The 13,473-nt window shown below is 42.3% G+C and overlaps 1 protein-coding gene across 6 annotated transcripts in view; it reads right to left on the bottom strand.

Moving 5' to 3' along the window:
* The window catches only part of ebf1a (EBF transcription factor 1a), a 62,744-nt gene that overhangs the window by 32,811 nt on the left and 16,460 nt on the right, over window positions 1–13,473 (bottom strand). The gene's annotated exons all lie outside the window — the stretch shown is intronic.

Below are 13,473 nucleotides of genomic sequence, written 5' to 3'. Positions count from 1 at the left end.
TTTTTTTTTTTTTTTGAAGAAAAGCTACATTTCCTGATTGTGCCCCTCCTCATCCTCCCTTTGAGGTAGCTCAAAGAAGTGCTGACAGCCAAAAGTGCTTACAATACAGATCTCCACCAGCTCAGGAGAGAGAATCGCTCCTTTGCTCAGCTTTTCTTTCTTATGTCTTATTTTCTCCCCTCTGTTCATTTATTACGGCTGGGATTCTGCAACGGGCAGCGCGTTTGGAGCCAACTCGCCTCAGATATATAATCATGCACTGGCAAACGTGTCACCCGCGCACATATAGCAGCAGCATGTCAAGTGAGACACAGAAGACAGAAAAAGAAGGGAGGGAGAAAGATAAACGCAGAGAGCAGAGTTCCACCTCATTTCAAGGGCTGGCCTTCTGTTGGGCGCATTACATGCATCTGATGTAACTCAAGAACTTGTGAATTTATCCCTGACAACTTTTAAATGCATGACAGCTGGTTAGTGGTAGACGGTGTTCCTTAAGCAAAGAAGAAGAAGAAAAAAAGCCTCTTATGATCTGAATAACAAAGTGTCTTTCGCCACTGCCTTCTTTTTCCCCCTCCTGCTTTGTTTGTGTTCTGATTTACAATCTTGTTGGTGCAAAGAAGATATTTTAAATCTGAAAAAGAAGAAGCAGGGGGGTGGATGGAGTAGGAAAGGATGAAGTGGAGGGTATGCGAAATCCGAAAGGAGAGACAGACCACCCTTCTCTATATTTTAGAAGCTGTGGACCAATATCTCAATAATTCATGAAGCTGAGAGATGGAGTTTTTTTCTCCTTTTTTAACAGTGGCTTTTGAATCCCACGGGCTGAGGGTTTCCTAACTTCCTTATCCATGCGAGGTCAAAGGGCATCTTTGCAGACAGCTGCGGACCACATCCTCAACCCTCCTATCGGCACCTCCTGTTTAATTCATTGACTCCAATCTTTCCCCAAGTGTCCTCCTTTTCCTCCTCCGAGGTATTTATGATGGTGGAATGAGGCATGAGTGAAAGTAGGAAAGCTAAGGTCAATGCAGTCAGGGTTGACAAAATCAGGAGGTTAAATATCAAGTTTCTGCAGTGAGAAATAGGAAGGTATTGCTGCATTTTACCTGAGATGCTCTGTACAGAAAAAAAAAAGAGCAAGCTGGCCCCATATGCCAGCATGTGCCACACATGGATCATCTGATTCATTATTTACATGACTTAAGGTGTCTGGAATCAGCCGCATGGAAACATTACAAAACTGCAGTATGTTGATTCGGCGGTGCTCTTTTTCATCACTACGGGTGTCAGGGGACTGGAATCAGGGCTGCGCACATTTATAGTACATGGATCGACATAGTGGGTGGGTGAGGACGGGGGGGATAAAAGGGCAATGCATGTTGATATGCAATAGCAAAGCGATTACTGCAAGGATTTATGGATAATCTGATTGACAGATGACCAGTCAGTATGGACGGAATGCTGATGATAGCCTATAATTTGTTATTTCAGTTCATCGTATTTTTTATCCTCGAAAGGTTGTTTACCGAACAGGAGGTAGGATTAAAAAAGAGAGATAGAGAGAGAAATGACCACAGACTTTTGCATATTTTTTTCGGACAATAAGTCGCACCAGCAGTGGGGTATTAACATGTTTTTTTTTTTTTTTAAGTATTTTTTATTATTATCAAAGAACAAAATGGAGAACAACAGGCTGTTTACCGAGCTTAATATCAAATTCTGTCAAAATGTTTATTTTCATTTTTGAAAAACTGCCAGTGTTGAAAAAACACACGAAGAAGTTGCTGAGTGTAAGTTGTACACTCAGCTAAACTATGAAAAAAAGAGCCTTTAGAGGACATTTTGGTCATTAAAATAACAAATAAACAAACAAAAAACCTTAAATTAACTCCAAAAGGAAAATTGTAAATAAAACAAGATTAGTCCGATTGAAATGAATTAAAAACATAAATAGAATGTTTATATGGCCCTCAATAACACTAATGCGATGAATTATTATTATTATTTTAATTTCATCGTATTTAACTCATTGCGTTCCATTAACAATGACAAATGAATGTGAATTCTCATTTCAGAGCTAGATTTCTAATCCATTGAGTCCAAATTGATCAGGAGTCTAGTTAATGTGCCTTATGATAAAATTGTGACTTTCATATCGGAGTGCGTTTTATATTTTTAGCCTTTTTGTTCTACCTGATTCATATCACATAAAGATGTACACCTTTTCATAAAAGATATTCCCATATATTACCTTAGCACAACTTTGCACATATATAGTGGCTGCTTGTTTTTTTTCTACTTCCTCCAAATACCTTGTGTTTGAGCTCTTGCAGGTTTCAGGCTGATTTAACTGCATGAACTCCACTGCTCCAAATATTACCATTGCAAATTGCTTCATGGGCTAGATTAAATGAAATAAAACCATTGTAGTCTCTTCTAATTATCCCCCCTTCTTCCCTCTCACTCCCCAAATCCAGAAATGGCTGTGGAAAGTGAATTTGTGTAAATTACCGCCCGGCCTCTTGACGGCGCATGGCAAAAATGTGCAGCAGCGCAAACGAGTGAATTACACACGCGGTGTAATACTGTAGTAATTTAATGATCTCACACTTTCATCATGAGCTGGCATTATTTGTCACTCTGGAGCAATTAAACCCAAAATCACCCACCGCCCATAAAAACAAAACAAGGAAAGCAATTATAACACAACTTTTAAGTAATCCCTGTAGCACCAAAATATTATTACTGGGGTAGAGATACAGAATGTCTGCGTGATTAGCCAACAGCAAGCAGGCCGCAAAGGGACCATTGTGTTAAATTCTCTAATAATTTTCCTACATTAGTCACAAATGAGGAGAACAGTATACTTCCTTGTCAAATTTTAACACGAGGGGGAACTTTACAACGTTACGGTTTTATCTACCTCAGTAGTTGCAGTTGATTCATCTTCTCTCTTGTTCTCATTGTGTTGCATGTCTTTGTATCACAATTCTTTATTATTTGCTCCTCTCTCTCGCTCTCTTTTCCTCCCTCTCTGCTGTCACTTTTCTTACGACGCTGACACACACCGTAGGAATAGTGAGGCCATAACTCAGCCTTCTCCGCCTCTCTCCATCCATTTCTGCCAAACACATCATCTCCACAAGAAAAGCTCTGTATCAGGCCCCTAATATGCTTCATGAGGTGTGTAATTCAGTGTGCTCCGGAGGGGAGCCATTTATCTCCAAGGTTAACTAAGTGACACAACAGCACTTCCCCGCGCCCGTTAACCACCGTGGGACATGTTGAACTAATCTAGGCAGGTAGAGGAATGGGACGTCCTCCACTCCGGCAATTAAGCAATGTGATTTGTTCAAGAAATCCATCCTAATCATGTCGTTGCCGCCTCAAATTAAGTGTAAATATTTGTAGGTACAATGTAACGCCTGGTCGGGGTGAAGTGGGGTGTCCGATAAAATGTCCTTCTGTTTTCTGGGTTTTCTTTGCCTTCCCTTGTGTGTCACTTCTCGTATTCTTTCTTGACTCGGCAACTCTCTGCTTCTCTCCCTCCGCCATGCATCACTGACACTTCAACCGTGAGCCCGCCTGCCTGCCTGCCTTGTTTTCCTGGTGACCTGTCTCCCTTCCTGCAGTACATATTTAAGTCTGGGAGCACACACACACACACACATAAACATACGCACACACTAATTTAAGGAGATTTATGAGAGGAGCCCTGCACCAGGAGCCAAGGAGGCTGACCCCAGGGGTGGTTGGTGGGGGGGCTAGGTGGGGGAGGGATCCTGGCTCCACAGGAGGGCCATTAATAATCCAGAACCTGGTTTGTCTCTGGGTCTGGCCCTTGGACATGAGCGCAAATGCAATGGTCCACTTCACATTGAAATCGATGGATGGATGGATGAATAGTCGAGGTGTAACAATTAATTGATCTGGACCGATACATAGATTCGTGGAGCGTAATTGATTCGGAGTCAATCTATAAATACAAAACATTGATTAATGAGGTCATGTTCCATATATGCCACTTGTTAAAATGTTGCTGTTGTTTCAGCAGCAATATTATTTAAACAGAATGACTTTGATTGTTTATTGCTTTAAGTGAAATGGGATTGATTTTGCTAAAAGTGTGACGCATTGCCATTAGCCTGCTTGGTTGGGATAGGCTCTTGCAGACCCCACGACCCTTGTGAGGAAAAGCAGCATGAAACGGAATTGATGAATATTGTATTGAACCTATTGAAGGTCTTGGATCGAATTGAATAGTAGCAGACTTTGTACGATATCATCATAATTTGTAATGATTCTACAGCAGTTGGTTAAGTGTAAATGTAATAAATTGTAATGATTTACACCTTTGATTGAGATAGACAGACAGAAAGACGCAAGGATCGTAACGATTCATAGATCTATATCGATCAATTAGATAAGCGAAATATGGTCATTTTGTCAAAAAGAATGGTTTTCATTCAAATGAAACAGAAATTTCAGCAAAATAATTGTCAAAAAATGCAATTATTTTGACATTGCTTTCTATATGTAAATAAATAGAAAATTATTGAATCAAATTGAAGGAAACAAATAGAAAACTTTGTAAATATCGTATACTTGTCCAAAGAATCGACAACATATATTGTCATGAAATTGATGATTTACACCCCCAGCAGACAGACAGACAGACAGACAGCCAAATAGATAAATTTTCCCAGAGTGCAACTCCTCAATGTAGCGTTATCCACCTCTATATTGCCCTCATGTCTATCTTAAGTGTCATGATTTATTCAAATCGAACATCTCACTAAGCTAAAAAATTCATTCCCAGCTCGGTCGCCGCATCTCCCCATCCTCCCACTCCTCCATATCTACCGCCATGTCTGTGCATGTCATGTCAGCCGAATTTGCCCCGTCGTTAAATATTTCTCAGAACAAATGGACCCTGGAGAAGGGAGACGGCGACTCGGAGAAAACCGCATGGTGCCCAAGTCGCTCGGGGAGAAGCCTCGCTTGGGAGATATAGTCGGAGTTGGACTCGCAGTCGTAGCTTGGGGACAGAAATCCCAGAGACACTTATCAAATTGTGTTTCATCCATTTCATCTGAAAAGGATCATTCAAAATTCAACTGAGAGGGCGTTGAAAGACACAAGGTTGAAACGTGTCCAGCTTGTCAGCTTCAACTTTGCTAACATTGCTACTGGTGACCTGCTTTTTACACCCCGGCACACGGAGGGCTGAAAACGGCAGCAAAATAAACATCACGCGTGTAAGAATGCATGCCTTCGTATGCCACGAGGAATAAGTGGTTGTCTGAGTGATGGACAAGTTTGGCAGGCGGTGCTGATTGAAACACTTCCTCTATCGGGCCCGGCCCATTAATCTGATGAAGACAGAGATTGAGCGCGCCGGGCTGACACACGGAAGCAGTGAGGAAGCAAAGGAGAGGGGGTTGTCGGCCTCCGGATCAGAGGAGTAATGAAGGGTCCTGGTCCTTCTCACCTCGGCGCCACCCTGCCAAGTCGGGACGCTCTACTACCCTGTCCAACCCAAATGCTGCACTCGTGGGACTGACTGGTGAATAATGGCCCTGTCATCAGCTTGGGTGGAAGCCGCTGTACAAGCCAGAGACGTTTGTGACCGCGGGTGACCGCATTCGTTACATCTAGAGCTTCCCAAAACCCAAATTGTCCGAATTTTAAAAAAACACTCAAACGTCGTAAATAAAGTTTTAAAGATTGCATGAGGTTTTTCAAAGGTTTTGAAAGCTAATGAAACATTATATAAGGGTGCAATAGAAAGCACTTTTGTCTCGAAATAATATGCAACAATGCATCACATGATATCACACAACTCATTGAACGTGGGAAAAGTCATTCTAAATGTTTAATTCACAGTTTATTTGGGAATTCAATAGCTGAGTTTCCCTTGCATTTGCAAAATAAAAAGCAATATTTCAATAATTATGCCAAAGTATAATTGCGAATTAAGCATGCATCCATTCAATGGTCATTCATTTTCTATAGCACTTATCCTCACCAGGGTCATAGGGGGTGCTGGAGCCTATCCCAGTCAACTATGGGCAGCAGTTGGAGTTCTTGTTATAGTTTACTGATGAATGTAGACTAGGAACATTTTTGAAAAACATTCTCAAAATAACAGACTTTGTGAATAACAATACATATATGCTGCCAGTGAAAGAGTTAATGTTCCCTTCTCTAACTTGGACGAATAGCCTATTCATATTGGACAGTGTTGATTTAACTACACGTTAAATTTAATGCATAATGCATCCACTATTTATAGCTTGATAAAGAGCATTCTGTCGAGACGGGACCCGCTCCATACATTGTGTGGATGAATGTACTCTTGCAAAACTTGTTTCTTTTTGTTCCATTTAAGCAGTGCATTAAATCATAACTATCTCTGCGAGGGCACACGGGCTCAAGGTTACCTTTCTAAATACATAAGGATCAGAAACCTGGAAGTAAATTAGTGTGCCACGTTTGTTCTTGGGTGAAAAGTTGCAACGCCAATGGGTCTTGAGGGAGCAAGATGAGAAAAGAGTGAAATGTATGTGAAGTTACACCACGCCGTGTGTGAGTGAGTGAGTGTGTGCGTTTTGGCCTCGTGTCCCTCAGTGTTTATCAAACATATTACAGCTCCTTCTAGATTCCTCACCTGCACTCCCCCAGCTTGCTACATATGGCCCACCAATCACAAAATAAGGAATCATGCATATATTAGCATAGTTAATGGCCTCCCCTCTCCATTTAATATGCAAATTCCCTGAAACATTACTGAATGCCGTCTGTTCTAAATGAATAAATTTGAATCGCAATTAGAATAATCCTTTATAATTAATGAAAACTGTCAATTTTGGTTCATGAGTAATTTGATTAAAGTGGTGATGGGACACTTATGAAGTTCATGGGGCGGCGAGAAGTGTGAGCTCATGCTTGTACATGCAAACATAAGCTGCGTGGCGACCAACAGCGCGGCTGCGGCGGGTACATTATTGATGACAATGATTAATAAACTTTAAGATGGCACTCGTAACACATAGTAAGCCCTTCCCCCACGCCACTTTGCAAAGTTTTTTTTGTTGTTCTTTTTTTTTTAGATCACTCCTTCATGCCTGTAAAGCAACAACAGATCAATCTGGCACCTGACAGAGGAGAAAAGTGGAAGGAGGGGTGATTGAAAAGGTTTAGCGGCCTCATGGCGCTGTGTCAGTGGCCTGGCTGTCCAGTGAGAGAGTGTGATGGACTGTCATGCACTTGCACCACACACACACAGATGCAGAGTCATTACAAGGCGTTTAAAGGCTTCCCAGAGGAGGGCACAGGCCAGCGCTGCTGTTTGCTCACTTTCATTAGTATATCACATACATACATTAAGACGTTATGAGGAGAATAAAAGAGGGTGACCGGTGTGTAACTGTTCATAACCATTCGCTTCTTCACCATTAACCCTCCCATGCTGTGCGATATGTGCTGAAGCGCGTAATGGTTTCACTTAAAAAAGGGTCACTCAACTGTGGGCAATTGTCGCAAATGCATACATGCCGCGCGCTAGTGTTTGCGTGTCAACTTGAACACAAGTGAGCACATTTGCATTGCTTCAACCTAATAATAATGGTCCAGATAGTGTAGCGCCTCGCAGACTAATTAGTCAAATCACTGAGAAAATAGCAGCCGGCTAATTAATGGGTATTATGGCATTTTCAGAAATCACTGCCCTAATTGGAAGGGAAGTGAGCCTCACATTTCCATACAGCAATACTAGCGGCTTTATCCAGCCGTCTATCTATCCGTCTGTCTGCCTAAAAAGTACTAGGCATGCTTGCTTTTAAACCAGGAGGCAAAAATAATTATCTTGTGCACGCTCACGAGGCCAAAGCTACATATAGAAATGTATGCATAATATATTATTTTGCAGGAGGGTCCCCATCCTTTAACCGTAAAGAGTCAAAGATCCCACACTAAACATATTTGTAGCATCTAAGTTATTGTTTTATGTTTTATGAGCGAGCTGCCGTCATATTGCTTCCAGAGCAAAAGTGCCTGATGCAATTGAATCGGCGAGTAATATAATGCATCTGAATAATTCCCTATTCTCTGTGTGCGTGTCCCCGCACAGAAAGCCCCTTGACACGCATGCATACATGCATGCACATCCCCAATAGATTCCTCTTAACCCTATCAGACAGTGGGACGATCAAAATAGATTTGCATTCAAATGCCACATGCTCGGTATCAAATATCAAATCAAGTCGGCGAGACAGACAGGCAGTCACCTCCTCCTTTTTTCTTTTGGGGTTCCAAGGGAGTCCCGGTCCCCCCCGGACCAGCTCTATCGAAGAGTGACAGGCCGCGGCCGACACTTGATTGACAGGCAGTTGAAGCTCGGTCTTCCACGCCACACAATTGTCTGTTTGGGCGCTCGCACACTTCCCCTGCCTCTGTTCACCTCCACCCTCACCTCTGCCCACCGACTGCTCTCTGCCTATGCGACAGCCCCTGGGCTTGTGCCCCGCAGGCTGCACAGAGCTATACATACAAATCACAGAGTGTCAGTCGCGTGAAAGGGCTGATTTTGACTTTGCCCTTGTAAAGTCAAGTGCTCCTTTCAATCGGTAGCAAATTTACAGTAAAATAGCTGTGGTTGCTAGAATAATGGCCTTAAAAAAAGTGTACTGTTATCTAAACGAGATAAGAAAAACTGCATTTTGCCTGTTTTTTTTTTAACAGCAAACGACTATAAAAAAAATTAAAAATACAAACTGCTCATGGCCATTGTTGGCTTTTATTGATGCGTAGACGTGTTGTTTTACCTTGTTTTGGTCGCCGGTCTTTTGGTCGCCCGTTGTCGCGGTCGGGGCGACTAAAAGACCATGACCAAAAGACCGGCGACCAATCGACCGCACACGACCTAGCTCTGATGGCGACATCACTGCCGTGGTAGTCGGGCGTGCTCACGACTGAGCTAAAAGCCAGGTTAGATGGGAGTAACGTTTTCAAACTTTCTACACACACACAGACCTGGCTAGAGACGTTCTATAGTAACTCAGTAGTTAGAACGCTCAACTATCATGATGACAGTATATATTCAAATTTCGGTTGATAGGGGTGAAAACAAAAAAATAATAATAAAGGGGTCACTATCAAAACTGATTACATGTTGACCAGGCTGTTAAAAGTTGCAATGTCAGTTATTTTTCTTCCTTTATACTATTCACTTTTAATTTTAAAAAAATCTAAAAAGAAATCCACTGTAAAATTCACTGTTACTGAATCACTACACTGTTTCTGTATGTATTACTGTTTCCTGCCAGTGTTTTACCGTAAATTCAACCCCTCCTCCTATTTTTTTACTATGTAGCCTGCTTCCATTAGTTCATCTTTTTCCAATATCTACACACAATAGGACACCTAAAATATACAGAGTTACAAATGCTCACGTTGCAGAAATGCCATATTTATTGGGCAGCATCTCACAGAGGCACAGTATAAATACATCAACAACAACACACGCAGACAGTCAAGACACTGGAATGGGCCAAGACCCGAGGGCCAATCTCACACACTCAGCAAGTACACCTGGTTAATGTTAAGAGGGCAGTTATAGTCAATTACATTCCCATATAACGCATAAACCTCCACCCCGCCTGTGCCGAGAAAGTAATTGGAAACAGGCGCTCAATGCACAAGGGTCCAAGTAAAAAGTTAACTTCCCATCCTCGACTTTGCCAATCACAAGAAGTCTTTCCACTCCATGTTGGAGGTCCTAGGGGCAAATGTAAGAGGGTAATAGGACGCGGGGCTGCCATTTCAATATACGGCAGTGAAAAGAGCAGGCGGATATGAAGTCATATAGCCAGAGGAAGACAAAAGTAATAGAGCGGAGCCACTGAAGGCTTTGTCTATCGGTTAAGGTCTTGCATGGGGCGGCGCCGCCGGGTCAGGGTGAGAGGGTGCTACGTGTGGTTTTGGTGGGCGCGCGAGGGGGAACGAGGAGGTGGCGGACAGCGCTTGTAAGTGGGAGTTCAAGACTGACAGGTGACATTACCCTGCGTCATGGCTGGACGGACTGGGGGACAAGGGGCTCGATGGTTATCCAAGCAGAGAAATGTCACCGTCCAGACGCCACTGTCACACACACACACACGCACATATATACATACAAAGTCTACGCACAGCTTCAGGACAAAGGAGTCTGCAGCCTTTGAGCAGAAAAAAGCTGGCTGCAATGGACAGCGATGAAGAGATTACATCTTCTCCATTTAAAATAGAGAGAAATGAGAATAAAAAGAAAACACTAAAGAAAAGGCTAAGCGTTAAAGACTGATTCAACCTTTCATTTACTCGAAATGTCTTCTTTCTAAGGCTTCTCCCTTTCAAATTCCTTCATTTCCTTTATCACTTTTTCCCCCCCAAATATTTCTTCACAATCTGTTGTCTGTGGTTTTCATTAAAGCCTAACCTAATTTAGGCAAAGCTTATAAAATGTCCATATTGCTGCTCATTCGACCCCATTGATTTAGCGTTTGGTTAAATATTCACGACTGTGGATGCAATTAACATGCTGTTAATGAATAATTGATCGCATCTTAAGCGGCCATAAAACTCATGCATATTAATTATTGAAAGAGGAAATATGGAAAAAAAACAACCTTCCTTGTTTTGCCTCAATCAAGCTTCTTTCATTTTTCTTTAGTCAGGAAGGCATGTGGAAAGTATTCAAGAGGGAAAAGCACAGCGTGTGTGTGTGTGTGTGTGTGTGTGTGTGTGTGTGTGTGTGTGCGTGTGTGCGTGTGTGTGTGTGTGTGTGTGTGTGTGTGTGTGTGTGTGTGTGTGTGTGTGTGTGTGTGTGTGTGTGTGTGTGTGTGTGTGTGTGTGTGTGTGTGTGAGAGAGTGCTGAAGGAGGCAGTAGGCAGAATGAGCGATGAACACTATGCAAATGCATTCTATAAACACCACTTTAACAGCTCTTATATGGCTTTAAGCTGCTCGTCAGTACATCCATTCCATTCATGTGAACATCTCAAAGTACAGTATGTAACACAGCAACCCAAGGACAACCGCCACCTTTTTGAGAAGAATTCTGCTCATGTACAGATATTAAAGAGTTAACAGCATAGCCCAGTAGAATTTCTTAACTCTAATGCTAACCAGCAGCACCTTACACAGCATGTAAATAGTCTGTCAAATTAATTAAAGTTCAAAGTATACTGTTCGGATATTGGAGGAAAATTCCCTTAGCAATATTCAGCGAGTTATGTTATGTGGACAATGCATTTTTGTGTTGCAGACCATTTTATGCGTCTATGCTTCATCTGCAGTGTGATATATATTTTTTATGTTGTGGGGGAGCAATGCGTCTTTGAATTAGTTTTCCTCTACTTAAATCTTAACTCTGTTAGGTTTTTTTTTTGTATTTTAACGCTGATTCACACTTTAATAATGTGTGGTCCTTCTGTATAAATTTTTTAATCATTCATTTTTTTTAAAAAAATACTGTGCAGGGGCAATTATAAGTAAGCAAAAGCTGCATGAAATGTTTGGTTACACACTTCTGGTGTTTAAGGAATATTAATTTCTTGTTAGTTTTTTGTTATACCGCTTTATAAAGTGATGCAGGTTCATAAATACCATACCAACAGAACAGTACAGAAAATACAAGGTTGGATTGTTCAAGAAATGTCCACTTCTTTCCTTTTCAGGTGAGTTAATACCCCACCCACCTCCACGCCTGCAGCCACGACATAAGTATTTTTTTTCTTCAGTGGAATAGTCCCACGTCGAGATATACGTTTTCCCACTGGCATGTTTACTAAAGGTGTGAATGCAAAATTCTCTTTTCTTAGTATTTGGTCAGCCATGATTATACTATTTGAACACCAACATATAAGATGAATTGTGACTCACTTTTGCAAGCAGTAGAATTTCTGTCAAATGAATATCACCCTACATGGGTGTGTGTATTTATGCACACGGTTTCAGAGATGCTGGGGGCAGGGTTACATTTATTAAGCATGCACTCCTAAACCACTGTAAAATGTTTTGACATGAAAAATACATCCCAGAAGCAACCACACACTCCAGGAAAACACCAATTTACATCGTCGCTTGTTATTTATTTAGCACGCCAAGCTCTTGAAGGTATGTGTGCGTGCATGCGTGTGTTACTTTTCACCATCTCGTTCTGAAATACCTCACTAACTACTCGGCAACGTCGGTGCCTCGGAGCTAAAAGTGACAAGCCGTCAATTGTGCTTCGATTAAAAAAAAAGAAACTTCTCGTTGTCTGCGCGCATGTCTTCCTCTCTCTGATGTTGGTTTGATCAAAGAAGCAGCACTTTGGTAAAAATAGGAAGACACCATGCTGCTACACAGACTGATGAACGACGGCCAGACTTTCTGCAAAAACACAATTTCTTTCCCTCGTCTGTCCATCTCTGTCTTTCTCATTATCTCCTACATTCTCTCTCATAGTAGTCAGGCTTCCTATATATACAGCCAGCAGGTAAGTAATGTCTTGTGTAGTTTTATAGAGAAGAAGAGCATGGCTTGAAGGCTATAACGCCACTGTAAAGCATTTTTTTTTCATAAGCAGAGGAAGTGACTGGTAGGAGGGATAAAAGCGAGAAGCACACCAGCAGCAAGACAGAATATGATAGAAAAATGCCCCATGCTTGTGTTTCATCTCATCTTAGCAGGTTCACCTCGCGGTGAAATTCCTCAAACGCACCTTCAGTCATCATTGACGGAGGGGGGCTCGAGAGAACAGGGATGAGGCGGAAAACCGACAAAGTAAGCAAGAGGGGCGAAGGGGGGGGGGGGGACTTGTGCACGGCAGGTGGGTCTTTCTGTGGCTAATTCTCAGGGTGTGGGAAAGCGGAGCACCTAACACAGGTTGGCCTGGTTTCTGTAATGAGTTTGATTCTTCTCTCTGCCTGCTAAGTCTCACTGGGGACCCAGGCTGCATAATAACATCTTACACTCGCCCGCGCGTACACACGCACGCTCGCAGGTCTATGGGGAGCTAATTATTCTCACCTGTGTTAATTATTGCTGTAAGCCAATCAGTGGACTCTGTGCTAATTAGGCAGCGTTAGGTCTGATTAGTGTTTTGCAGCCGGCTCTCTCAAACTGTTATCCACCATACTAGTGCCCTCAGGCGAGAGAGGAGAACAGGTGGATGCTTGCCCGGCGTGCATGTGTTCGTCTGTGTGGTTGTGTGGCCATCCTTCATGATAAATAAGTGAAGGACAGCTTGGATTCACCATAAAACAAAAGTTGGATCAACTACTTTTACATTGAAACTTGGTATGAACAAAGCGACTAGTGCTGTCAATTGCTCTCAGTTAATTGGCCCTGGTTTCGGGTCATTTTGTTTTATCTGGACAAACAGCCCCGCTGCCCTTTAAGTTAATGAGGGATGATCCAGGATCAGTTCTGTCACTAATGGCTGCCTTTGCC

This window comes from Stigmatopora argus, chromosome 9, assembly GCF_051989625.1.
Source record: "Stigmatopora argus isolate UIUO_Sarg chromosome 9, RoL_Sarg_1.0, whole genome shotgun sequence".
In the NCBI taxonomy this organism is placed as follows: Eukaryota; Metazoa; Chordata; class Actinopteri; order Syngnathiformes; family Syngnathidae; genus Stigmatopora; species Stigmatopora argus.
Note: the sequence above shows the minus strand (reverse complement) of the source record. Positions and strands in the feature narration are given on the sequence as shown.